The sequence below is a fragment of the Desmodus rotundus genome, chromosome 4 (assembly GCF_022682495.2).
Source record: "Desmodus rotundus isolate HL8 chromosome 4, HLdesRot8A.1, whole genome shotgun sequence".
Classification (NCBI taxonomy): Eukaryota; Metazoa; Chordata; class Mammalia; order Chiroptera; family Phyllostomidae; genus Desmodus; species Desmodus rotundus.
In genome coordinates, this window is record NC_071390.1 from 43,952,450 (window position 1) to 43,965,437 (window position 12,988).

Here is a 12,988-nt window from a genome sequence, read left to right on the forward strand (position 1 = left end):
ATTGGCTTTGCGCATGCTGTTTTCTGAGCCACAAATACCTCTTACCTTCTTATATGCCTAACAGATTTCTACTTACTTCTCAAGAGTTGGGTCAGACATCAGCTCCTTTTTATAATTTAATTATTTCGGATGCACGTATCTTCCTCCTTGGATTGGGAGCCCCTTGAGAACAGAGTTTTAGTCCTAGCAGTCTTCCTACCCCCAGTACTAAACATGGTGTGCCAAACAGACAGCATTCAATTAATGCTCAGTAGTGTTTACTCCTTGCATCAAAGTCTCCTTCAAAGGCACAGAGAGGTAAAAAATACATAGTATAATAGTTAGGCACCTGCAAATAGAATACAGAGTGATGCTGGAAAGGTAAAATCATTTGAAAGTTATGTTAAAGAATTTGGACTTGAGCCTGACGCTCTGGGGTAGGTTTCATGCAGGGGAGTCTCTTGGATAGCCCATGTTGTGCTAGGATTATGCCGACGAACAAATAGATTTGGCCTAGATTAGTATGCTGGACTTGCACATGCAGAACTGGCAGTAAAAGGCCTTCTGGCAAATGAAAAAGGTTCGTTTGGATTCTTCCTTATTCTTCTCATTGTATGGGCCATGGAGATAGTCCTAGGGTTTATTATGTTTTAATACCTGAATTCAAGTGAGTTAATGTTACTTGCAGCAGCCAGGAATGGAAAATGTCAGAAAACAAGATATTTTAGTGATATCTGTAGATCAGTCTGGGAAAGCTAAGATCTGGTGACAAGTCTAAAGAAAAGGAGAAGGAAAAAACTTCACCACCACCAAAAACAACAAATGGGAATAAAAGTCAGGAGCATAAAGGAAGCTTGAACCTCGGAGAAAATTGATTCTAAAATGAGGGGTGGTAGGATACATGTGGTTGTCAGCTGCAGGCTCTGGAACTGGGCCAGGGCTGGGTTAAAAGAATAGGGCCAGGCATGAGCTATGTGAATTAGAGAAGAGTAGGAGGTGAACGTGGAGGAGGAAGCCATAATTACAACAACCGATACAATTATCTGAGGCATAATTGTCAGGTATTATTAGCAGGTGAGGGTGACATCCTATGACTTTAAAACTAGAAAAATGACATGGCTTACATTCTCTCATAAAGTCATGATATAAAACAACACCAAAATACTGACTGCCCATTTAATTTTTTCACTTATGAGATAACGTTAAAATACAAAGACAATGCAGTATCATAACATCAGGGATATGCTTAGTCAAATGTGTAAATTGACTTGAGGATAAAATGCAACAAGCTCTAAAAGGGTTAACAGTAATAATAATAACATACTGCTTTTTAAATTTTCATTCAGCTGTGGGATGGGGCAAAACTGCTTTTGACACTGTGCATATCAACGATGGGGCCTGTGGCCCACGTGCAGCAACACAATAATACTTTATATTGACACAGAGCCTTTCACATCAACAGCACAAATGAATTCAGTGGCAGCATCATTATCCCCAATTTGCTGAGCAGAGTGGCCTGTACCATCACCTGGGAGAACAGATAGTTTTTATGATGTCCTGGAAAGCAACTGCTTTAGTTTATTTGGAAGATGTATTCCTTTCGACACTGAAGCTTGTCCTCATAACCCAGGTTCATCTTCATGCTCCTGAAATTCTACTCATTAACATACTGATGGGGCATTGAAACTACTTCTGGATCCCTCAGCACCTGCATCTGAATGGGTAGGTTATATAAGAGTATTGATGTAAAAATGCAGGTGTAAATACATAGACATCTATACATACACATATATGGGCACCTATGTGTATATGCATGTATATATGTATAAAATGGCTTTATTGAAATAGAGGACACATGCCATACAATTCACCCATTTATGGTGTACAATTCAATGATTTTTAGTATATTCACAGAATTATGCAGCTATCAGGCAATGGCTATTTTTGAAAATGCCTTAAGTTTTTCAGCTTCTGGAGTATGGAAATTGGGCATAAATTTGGAAAAGTGAAAATTAATAATAGCAACAACAGTAATTATAGGTTGAGTCTGTTTGGTGCTTTCAAATATATTACCTCATTTAAATGCCCAGCAAGATAGGCATTCATTCAAGATGAAAAATGCTGGTACGAAAAGGTAAAATATTATACTACTTCTCCAAAGAGGACACACAGATGGCCCATACACATATGAAAAGATGCTCATCATCATGAATTATCAGGGAAATGAAAATTAAAACCACAATGAGATACCATCTCACATCAGTCAGAATGACTATCGTCAATAAATCAACAAACAAGTGCTGGTGAGGATGTGGAGAAAGGGAAACCCTTTTGCACGGTAGGTGGGAATACAGATTGGTGCACCCACTGTGGAAAGTATGGAGATACCTCAAAAAATTGAAAATGGAACTGCCTTTTGACCCAGCAATCCCCCCTCTTGGAATACATCCAAAGGAACCCGAAACACTAACTTGAAAGAACATAAGCACCACCCCTACATTCGTTGCAGCATTATTTACAATCATCAAGATATGGAAGCAGCCCAAGTGTCCCTCAGTAGATGAGGGATAAAGCAACTATAGAATACTACTTGGCCATAACAAAGAAGAAAATTTTACTCCTTTTGGCAGTATGGATGGACCTGTAGAACATTATGCTAAGTGAAGTAAGCCAGTCAGAGAAATATAGATACCACGTGATTTCACTCATGTGTGGAATCTAATGAATAAACTGAACTAACAAGGAAAATGGAGACAGACTCATAGATGGACAGCAGATGACAGCTAGTGGTATGGGGGGATGAGGGGTGGAGAGACTGAGCAAAAAGGAAAAAGGGCTCATGCACATGGACAATAGTGTGGTGATTTGTTTCTTACCCATATCAGGAAAGAGAGAGATGATATGGGAGGGGGGTATAATGGGACTAAATGGTAATGTAAAAAAACAATAAAGATACAAAAATTTTAGAAAAGATTTTATTTATTTAATTTTAGAGAAAGGGGCGGGGGAGGAGAAAGAGGGAGAGAAACATCAATGTGTGGTTGCCTCTCATGTGGCCCCCATTGGGGACCTGGCCTGCAACCCAGTCATGTCCCCTGACTGGGAATAGAAATGGTGACACTTTGGTTTGCAGCCCACACTCAATCCACTGAGCTACATCAGCTAGGGCCAAAAATTTTTTAAAAAGAAAAAAATACTATATCTGAAGTTAAAATAATTGGCATAGCCCAAATCTGATCTCATGTCAGGGTAATGCTACAATTCCTTATCCTGCTACATCAAGACATGTATTTACTGTATGTGATTCACAGTACAAAAGTCTGTGGTCTAATATTTCCATCAGTGTAATGCCTTCTGTTTTATTACTATATGTCTTGTTCAGTTGATCATTTAGTGTTTGTTTGGAATGAGCTACCCTGTTTCTACTTTTACACATTACCTAAAATGTCTCATTATTTAGATTTCACTTCTAAAAATAAACAACTTTCTCAGAGGGCAGAGTTTTTCCTAGGAAAGGTGACATGAGGTAAGGTGAGCCGATGCGGAGGGCCCAGTGGGGAAAAGCCCCGAAGTATTGGTGGTGTGCTGTGTGAGTGATGAGACAGCAAGCGTCACAGGCCCGGTGTGACCGACACATTCCGTGGGAAGCAGGGAGGGCATGTGCTGTCATCACACTTTTATCGTGACAGAACCGCGACCATGTCACCAGGTAACATCGCAATGCCCTCTCTCTAAGCCTGGAAAGAAAATCTGCACAAATGTCTTTAGCAAGGAATGCTCATTCCTTTGTACCTGTGTGATATTTTGTTTGGCCCCTCTCTGTCTCTACCCTGCTTCATCTACAATTTCCACCCTATAAATAGTAGCCTTTCCAATTGGTATGCGTAAATAAAACGTGCAGCAACCTAGAGCAGGGCCATGCTCTGCTGATGAGACTCAGGTCACGATGATGGACGGTATATTACTTGGAAACCAAAGTGATAGATTTTAAAAATTGATAATTTTAAATTTTATATAATCTGAAAGTTTGGTAAGATATCTTATGTAACACATCAAGAAGCCAGAGTTTAAAAGGCTGGGAGACACTTTTACTATGAGGAATATAGTGGTGAGAGAAGATGAGTAACATTTCAGTTCTTTCTATTTCTCTCGCTAGCACTGTTCTGCTTTTTCTTTTATATACTTTATTTTAGATCTTTTCACTGTTAGGCCATGGACATAACATTAGGTGCTTCACACCAATAATGGTTGTGCTTTCTTTGTTCAGTGAGGCATGTTGGTATTTGTTTGACAATGCTAAGATATTTTAAGAGTAGGTGCATAGAGTCTTAAAGCTTATACTATGAGTAGCCTAAAAATTAGATGTGTTTAAGCATATGCAGAGAAGGCCATAAGGTTTGTCCTTGAAGGTCAAGGATACTCTTATGAAGATATTTGTCTTCAGTGAAAACAAGAAGCCCTGGCTTGATGTCAGAAGGATGGGTCAATGTAATAGGGAAGCAATAATTTTAAATACAGCAGTGTCTATTGAACAAATTATACTTCTGATCTGCCAATTTCCTAAAAGAAGAGAAAACTCACCACAGCCATGAAAAAGGGAAAATACAAACAAAACAAGATTTATCTCACCAAAATCTCTTTTTGGTGTTTGGTGCATATGGTAGTACTGTTTGATCAAAGTGCTCTGTGATGGGGATGCTCATCATTCCAGGGAGGGGACTGCTGGAGCTCATTGAAAAGAAAGGAGGACAGGCAGTGGCAGAAGAGCTCAGTGTCAAGAGCAGGGGACTAGCCCACCTGCAACAGGTCAGTTGCCCAGGATTCCGGGGACCCAAAGAGACAACTTCAGGAGCAGAAGTGCATCACGGCTATCTATACAGATGTCACAGCATGGATGGAGAAGGAGGGGTAGAACCTTTTGCACATTCAGAGTGACAAGTGATAGCCTCCCTACGCCTGGAGTTAAGGAGGCTGTGAGTAGTGTCAGTAAGGGTGGGAAAGGCTGGGGGAAAAGACAATAGGGATGGAGCCATTTCAGTCCTCAACCAATGAAAGACAACACAAAGGATTATGCTTGAATCAGCACTTAGTTGACAGGATTTCCCTGACTGATGATGGCACTTGGTTTAACAAAGTGCACAGATCTACGGTCTCATTCTGTTCGCTCAGGATGCAAGTGTTTAACTTGCCACGGCACACCCATCGCGAATGCCTTCCTGTAGCCCCCATGAACTTTCTCCTTCGTAGACTGCATGGCGCATTTTCCCCTGTTACATGGTCCCTTACCTGGCAGTTGGTAAAAAACTTATTTTCTTACATTCTGAAGGTATTTGTTTCATTTGTTGACACTAATAATTAGCAAAACGTAGATTCTGATGTTTATATCGTAACAAGATTAAAGGTGAAACTGCAGAAATTGACATTATTATGGATTAATACCTGGTAGACAGCAGGTGGCTTAGATTTATTGTAATAGAAAGTTCTTTTTTTTTTTAAATTTTAGAGAGCAAGGAAGGAGAGAGAGGGAGAGGGAGAGAGAGAGAGAAACATCGATGTGAAAGAGAAACACTGATCAATGTCCTCCGGTACGTGCCTGACTGGGGATTGAACCTGCAGCCCAGGTATGTGCCCTGAACAGGAATTGAATCCACAGCCTCTTATTGTACAGGGCAGTGCTCCAGCCAACTGAGCCACCTGGCCAGAGCGCATCAATAATTGAAAGTTCTATATAAAATTGATACATCGGTCATTTTAAGAAGCAGCTTAAATAAAGAGAAGGTAGTCTCTGAACAATTTTATCCATGGACTTGTTTTTAATATTTAGTAAATTTATACACAGGAAGTGAAAAATATTTACATTTACTTTTATGATTAAATGTATTACACAAAAATGATAACTTGTGATAAAAAAGAGATAAGAGTGAAATAGAATTTTTCTAAGTATGCACGTGTATCATTATCACAGAAAGATAATAGTGGTGATAAAGAGGCAAATATGGGATACAGAGAAAGATATGCACACTTCTAACTGCACGGGCTGTTCATACATGCCCTCAAATGCACACGCACACATACATTTTCTGGGCTCTGGGCACACAGTGCAATACACAGAGCACGGACCACACAAAAGTCTCTAAGCGGCAGGGTGCTGCTCTTACCCCACTGAGAGTGTGTCTCTGGAAGGGGTAAGCATGGAATTCCCCAAAACATTTCCAAGTGGCAAATGAATATGTAGAACATTCCCAAATTTACTAAGAATGAAATAATTACAACCTGAAACATCAATTCAGCAATTTTTAGCAATCAATTATAGATTTTAATAATGAAGATGTGGAATCAGAAAGAAAGGCTTTTTCTTCCACAGCAGATGTATTATGAAATAGAAAGATGTTAGAGAAAATCAATTTTAATTAGGTATTAACAGATGTAAAATCATGTATCAGCATCGACATAGAGATTTTAATTAAAATTAAATATTATTAAATTAATTAGAATATAAACCTTTTGAAAGGAGTATGATAATTAAATATTTCTATACATTTAAACTATAAGAATTTATTTTAAATAATGGGGAAATATGTATAAAATGATTGTATGTTGACAAGAGAACATATAATAGTGGTTTTAATTGCATTTTATAAGATTTGCAACTGTTTGGCCAACTGCTCTGGGTGCTTTTAAGCATGAAGAAGATCACTCTATACAACATTGCTTCAGACTGTGATTGAATCTGGACCAAGGTAGGAGTTAAGGTTTTTCAGGTATATTCAGGTGTATTCAGGTAATTCTGGCTTCAACTTTGTGTTAACGTTTATTACATAACTGTTAAGCGTCTACAATTGAGTGCAATGAATACAGCATCAATATTGTTTTGCCTTCCCTATTGATATTAGCTTCATGACACTATGCAACGCAAAAAAGCAGTGTTCTATTATTTGAAGGCACAGCATGTTTAGAAAAAGAGATATGAAGACTGATATCTTTTTCAAGAACTGAATATCTCATTTAAACATCATAAACCATTTTCAAGTCACATTGACATTTTGTTGACCAAGAACCTAAGCTCTAGAGAGTTGAAGCGATTTACGCAAGTCTTATTCTGAGTAGTCAGTAAGACTGAGACTTAAACTTGACCTTTATGATTCTACATCTGTATCCTTTCTCATTTTATTATACTTGCATATTTTTAAAAATTATTTTTATTTTTAGAGTATTTTCGGTCATGAAATTTTCCTAGTATCTTTATTACAGGACAGAATTAGAGTTCAGAGATACTATCATAAACTTATGTTCAATGTACCATCTTGGGGAAAAATAAGACCCTATTTATTTAAATAATATTATCAATAACATCACATTTTTAATTATACTCTGGGAGAATATTCTTTTTGTTTTTTTTATCATGGTTAGCCTATCCAGGGCAATAACCCTCTATAGTTTCCTGATCCCAGTATTTCACTCCTGAATATTCCTTCTTATCCACTAGAGTAGGCACTCAGACTTGCTACCTTATGAATATTTTCTTTCAAGAGGACCCCTGGCCATGTTTTTAGCCAGAGTTCTGCAGCTGACAGGTAGAAGATAAGCAAGGACCCCTTCCACCCACCCCAGACCCCACTGCCAGAGCTTCTTAGAAGTGATCTGTGAGAGATAATGTTGATGCAAGTCAAGTGTCCTTCCTAGGGGAAGACTTGAGGAAAGAGAGCAGAAGAACTTTGTTGCCGTCAAGTGCTGTTGAAAAGAATGAACATCATACAATTGGAGGCAGTGTCGGATACCTGCTGAGATGCGGGCTCAGCTGGCTTCAGTGATTTTGATGGGGGTAGGGAAGGAAGGAAGAAAGGAAAAGAAAGCTCTCTCTGCTCATTCAGCTTGTTAACTTTAATTACCTGGGATAGAAAGGATGGAGGAACACTGTGTACTTCCTAAAAATTGTGTGCCTTTGTACTGTGTGGAATTGAGTGGAAATGTGTTTTTAATACAGTGAAATTAAGTTTAAAACAGCTAAAAATGAGTCAGACTCAGCTAAGGTTGGTCCACTGCACTGGAGGCATGACATCCCACGTGTCACAGGTCTGCATTTCAGAGTCCAGCCCCTCAGAGAGCCCTGAGCATGCTAGCAGCGCCAGGGGGTTAGAGAAGAGAGAGTTGCTGGCTCAGCTACATACTGAGCCTGTAGTAGGCCCCTGGGTATTGAAACTCCTCTTCCTAGGGAGTGGACAGAGGAAACATCACAATTGGTTTCCTGAATAATGATTCCCTTTTGGATCATCTTAAGCTCTCAAAGAAGTTCTATGACTTTGAACTCTGAAAAAGGTTGTTCAGATGTTATGGTTCCTTCTTTTAAAAGAAATTCTTTGTTTTTCAAAAGATATTTATTTATTTTTTAGAGAGGGAAAGGGAAGGAGAAAGAGAGAGAGAGAGAAACATTAATGTGTGGTTGCCTCTCGTGTGCCACTTACTGGGGACCTGGCACACAACCCAGGCTGTGCCCTGACTGGGAAGCCAACCAGTGGCCCTTTGGTTTGCGGGCCTGGGCTCAATCCACTGAGCTACACCAGCCAGGGCAGAAATTCTTCGGTTTTTAAGCAAAGGTTTCCACCGTTTCTCAAGGATCAACCAGGAACCAATAACAAGCAATATAGGGAAGAGAAAGTTTATGCAAATTTAAAAATATCATCTGTGATGCTTGTATGTAATGTATTATGTGGTTGTGATATAGTAGTCTTCTTATAAATCCTAGAATTTTGAAGATCGTAAGAAATTAAACTTTGTTAATTCTTAAAAATGGAATTTTATTTTGAGGAAATTAATTATTTAGAAAATAAGAGTTAACAAAAAGCCACCACATTTACCGCGTTTTGTACTCAATTTGCTTCTAATTTTGGCAACTGGCAATATACCAATAGTTTAGTCTATTTCTGGCGATTTATTGGCCTATAAATACACTCCAATATTCCATGTACTGAATGTTTTAATACCGGTTCAATAATAGCTAAGCCTTAAAATATGCTGATATTTCATTTTAAAGAAACTATAAAATTGTTTCCTGAGTAATAATCATTAATTTAGAAAGAAAGTGGGAAATTAGAAAATACAGAATATTCCATTGAGAAAAATAAATAATGTATCTTTGACCCAACCTCTGGGAACATGAAAAATTTGTTTCTAGTTAAATATATCACCATATTGAACTGGAGTACCTTTGACAATACAGTACTGAGTACAGATTGTACTGTGATTACCAGGCAATAAATTTTAAAGAGACATTTTATGTTAACATGTTAGGATTTGGTAATTGACAATTAGCACTTTTTAAAATGAACCTTAATTTTGTTGGTGTAATAAGTATGGATGTTAAAAGTCAACTGTTTCGTCAAGTAAGATCCTTTGAGAACTCAACACTTGCTAGTTAGTAGCAATAAATCATAAGCTTTTCTATTGAAGAAGACAGCCTTAATCTTACTGGGTTTTGAGATTTAACATGATATTTCTGCTCCTGAAGCAAGCAGCAGTGGAGTGTAGATGCGATGCTGTGTTCAGACATGCGGTCGCTGTGTTACCACTGTCAGACAGCTGGGAAACAGGCGATGTGTCCACGTCAGCCACGTCAGTTGTGTTGTGTGGGAAGAAGTGGCAGCCCGAGCAGTGCAGGCAGGAATGAAGGATGAAAGTGACTCTTGCCCATTCATTGAATGTTGCTATTAATCTGGCTTTCATAATATACAGAGGCAGAGAGAGAGCGTTTCAGCTGCTGCAGACGGGGTAAACGTAGATTGAGTTAACAATTTGGTGAAGCCATAGGAGAGGCAATTCAGAAGATTGTTAGAATTTTGGAGACTGAATACATTCACCCATTAAAGGACAAGTGTTTAGAAAGTCAAAAATATAAGAATTACATTTCAAGTCAATGCGAGTTATTGTGTGATAGAGTATATGCATAGTATTTTTTCTTTGTGTGTGTGTGTGGGTTCATGTGTATCTTTATTAGAATAATGAGTAGAAAGAAATGGAATCCCACAGAAAGTTCTCTTCAGCTCTGTAAAAGCAGAAACTAGATGGTATGCCAATGTTCTTGCCCAAACACCCTTTTTTTACCTGATGATTTTTAGATCATGTAAAAGATAATCCTCCCATTTTAATCTTTGATTATGGGACTGCTTTGTATCTATATATTTTTACTTATTTACTTTCCAAATGATAACTGATATGTCTATACCTTCATAACATACCAACCTTTGAGAATCAAACTTATATATCTACAAATAATTGAAAATGAAGTCCAAACTAACTATTCTTTGACAAATAATCAGTTGCTGTACAGAATTCAATCAATACTGTCTTGAATGTTGACATTTCCTAAATCACACAGTGTTGCTTTATTGGGTCACTAATGGGCAACTTAAGGAACATGATAAATAAAGTACAAGAGAAAATAGAGAAGTCGACAGGGCTAGGGAGTCAGAAGCAGTCTAGTTCAGAGGCTAAGAACAAGGTCTGTGTTTTGGATGTGTCTCCTTGGGCATAGGCAACAAAAGAAAAACAAATGGGATCCCATCTTTTATAAAGAGAAGGAAATTGTAAACAAAAACCACAAAGACAACCTACTGAATGGGAGAAGATATTTGCACATGATACATTTGATAAGGGGTTAATACCCAAAATATAGAAGGATCTCATACAACTGAACACTCAAAACCCAAACAGCCCAATTAAAAAATAGGCAGAGAACATGAATAAACATTTCTCCCAAGAGGATGTACAGATGGTCAACAGACCCATGAAAAGATGCTCAATATTACTAATCATCAGGTAAACGCAAATCAAAACTACAGTGAGATATCACCTTACACCTGTCAGAATGGCTATTGTCAAAAAATCAAATAATAGCCCTGCCTAGTGTGGCTCAGTGGATTGATCGCTGGACTGTGAAGCAAAGGGTCACTGGTTCAATTCCCAGTCAGGGCACATGCCTGGGTTGTGGGCTAGGTCCCCAGAAGGGGGCGCGTAAGAGGCAACCACACATTGATGTTTCTCTCCCTTTCTCCTTCCCCTCCCCTCTCTCTAAAAAATAAATAAATAAAATCTTAAAAACCCCCAACAAACAACAAGTGCTGGTGAGGATGTGAAGAAAAGGAAACCCTTGTGCACTATTGGTAGGATTGTAAATTGGTGAAGCTGCTATGGAAAACAGTGTGGGGATTTTTCAAAAAATTGAAAACAGAGCTTCCATATGACCCAGTAATTCTGCTTTTGGGTATTTATCTGAAAAAAGTAAAAATATGAATTCAAAAATATATATGCACCCCTGTGTTTATTGCAGCATTACTAGTAGTAGCCAGGAAATGGAAGCAATCTAGGATAGATATCTATGGATAGATAAATATATAAAGAAGAGTGATATATATAATGGAATATTAGTCAGCAGTAAAAAAGATGAATTCTTGCCATTTGCAACAACATGGATGGACTTAGAGGGTATTATGGTACGTGAAATAAGGCAGACAGAGAAACACATACACCACATGATTTCACTTATATGTGCAATGTAAGAAAACAAATAAGAAACAAAACAAAACAGAAACAGACCCATAGATGGAGAGGACAACCTGATAGTTGCCAAAGGGAAGGGGTAGGGAATGACTTTTAAAAAAGAAACATTCCCAATCCCTTTCTGGTATACTCAACCTAAGCAAAAGTGTCTGTGGAGCCAGACTGCCTGATTTTGAAGCTGATCCCTACTGCCTATACTGTGTGAGAAGTTTACTTAATTTTTGTATATTAGTTTCCTCATGTGTAAAGTGGAGATAATAATTATAAGCCTACTTCATAAATAATTCTGAAAAGCTCTATAGCACATATTTTTTTCTGCTAAGTTTGGTGCGAAAACTCAGTGGGCAGTAGGACTGGACTGGAATATAAGTCATGCCTTTTTTATTTGCTGATCTCAGATTTTATTACCTTTAATTTTTTTGGTGACTTTGAGTTTAATTGCATTGAAAAAATGTAAATAAGTGAACAACTGTTAGCATTCCTACTGCCCTCACATGTTACAGTGAAAAAAATGAAAGAAAACATTTGTTACAATCAATGGCGCATAGAATGGAGTTCCTGCCCAAGTCCGGTCATCGTAAGTCCTTTAGAAGACTTTAATAAATAGAGTATCTAACTGAATTGTCTAACTAAAGAATATAGAAACTATGACTTCATATCTCTTAAGGAAATAGGAAAACAAGTGTTTGAAGTTTCTCAGTGACAACGATAACCAAAAAACTAATTTTTAAAAAGAGAAAAAAATTGATCCAATGATAAATTAAAACAAAATTAAGATCCCAATTTTGTGCTGAGTGAGTTGACTCAACAACCAGCAGGTGAACTTCAGCTACTGACGGGTGTGTGGGTCACAAAATAAACAAAGATATACCATAAAGAATGGTAATTGAATATAAATATTCAGAATATTGCTTGCACAATTCCAGAAGCTCCCTAATGTAAGTCGTTTGAAAATTTGTTGTTTAAAAGTTGCTGCAGATCATAAAGCTATAGATCATGTTAACACATTTGCTAAGAAAACATCTAATGAAAGTCTGAACAAATTTACAATGCTAGTGAGACAAATGTTACCACAGATTAACTTCTAGGTGTTAGATTTCTAGAAAAATGACAGCAGAGACAAACAAGACACCAGATCAAGAGGGTGAAGGACACTGAGCTTAGGTTGCCCGTTTACAGATACGCTGATGCCATAAGCATGTACAAGATGATGTCCATATTGACTGGAGCAAAAGCCAACGTCCAAAATGTGTAAATGGTGCATGCGGTTTGTCCGAACATGGGCAACCAGAGGTGCGTTTTTGGTAGATTCAAATATGACTAACTGTCAGTATAAGATCATTTCAGGCAAGTTTAATTACAAAAAGAATATAAAATTTTATATTTCCTAAGTAATGATCAGCACATACTCCTGAAATATTATGGGAAGTAATGATTTCAGAATTTACTTTTCCCT